This window comes from Phoca vitulina, unplaced genomic scaffold (genome assembly GCF_004348235.1).
Source record: "Phoca vitulina isolate PV1807 unplaced genomic scaffold, GSC_HSeal_1.0 scaffold44, whole genome shotgun sequence".
Classification (NCBI taxonomy): domain Eukaryota; kingdom Metazoa; phylum Chordata; class Mammalia; order Carnivora; family Phocidae; genus Phoca; species Phoca vitulina.
Genome location: NW_022589747.1, coordinates 9,692,190 through 9,693,489, shown reverse-complemented (window position 1 = coordinate 9,693,489; position 1,300 = coordinate 9,692,190).

Below are 1,300 nucleotides of genomic sequence, written 5' to 3'. Positions count from 1 at the left end.
TGAGGGGGAAAAAAAAACTTATTAGAAAGCATGGGTAGGACTGAGAGACAGAAAAACCTGAGAAGTCTCAATATTGAGCTTTTATGCACACTCTGGGTTTACTTTAGATTCATTCTAACTGAAAATAATTTTTCTCTTAAGGCATAAAGAAAAAATTAGCCTAAACCATAATTTACAGACAGTAGATGATATTATTTTATATTTTAATCTGACCATTATTCTGAAGTCAAGATTAGATTTCAGATTTCCTGATTTCTATGGCCATGCTTTTCCAATACGCTGTGCTGACAACTGTAAAAAAAAAAAAAAAAAAAAAAAGGCACATATACCTTATAGTCCAGACACAGTTTAGGTATGTTTAGAGGATGGTTCTCTAACAGAATAAATGAAGAGAGAGTTATGGAAGGTCAGGTTAACCTTTATCACTGCTGCAGAAATCATCACATTTTTAGCGGGGAAGAGACACTTAGACACTTTTGTCTGACTAATTTTATCTTGGAGATAAGGAATCTGAGACCAGGAGAGATGATTTGCTCAAGGCCACCAAGCTTTATCTTGAGGGCTAAAGGTATGCCCTGCTGCAAAATATCCCTTGGGTCCTGAGCTCCTGGACCTGGTATAACCGTGAAGAAACTGGCCAGGAGGGTGGGAGAGATGGAAGCGGTTATCTATCTGGGGTGCCATGGGGGATGCCAGGAATGCAGTCAATGTGTACTCACCAAAGAAGGATGCAGGCTGCCTATGGCAATAGCCCCTCTGTATGAGTTTGCTGGGGCTGCTATAACAAAGGACCACAAACTGGTGGCTTAACCAAGGCTAGAAGTCCAAGATCAAGGTGATGGTGGGGTTGATTCCCTCTGAGAGAAAATCTGTCCCATCCCTCTCTCCTAGCTCCCAGGGATTTGCTGGCAATCTTTGGCCTTCCTTGGCTTAGAGACCTCAGCCCTTCATCTTCATGTGACATTCTGTGTGTGTGTGTGTGTGTGTGTCCAAATTTTCCCTTTTTATAAGGACAGCAGTCATATTGGATTAGAGTCTACTCTATGAACTCATTTTAACTTGGTTACCTCTGTAAAGACCCTAATTTCAAATAAGTTCGCATTTTGAGGTACTGGGAGTTAGGACTCCGATGTATTTTTTATGGGGGACACAATCCAATCCCATACTATCCTCCTTCCTGCCACACAAATACCTCTCACCAGCCCCAACAGTAATAATAAAAGCTAACTTATATTTAGAACCACACTATTCACCAGGCTCTTTAATTGTTCTAATAGTAATCACAGAAGGAATAAAAACA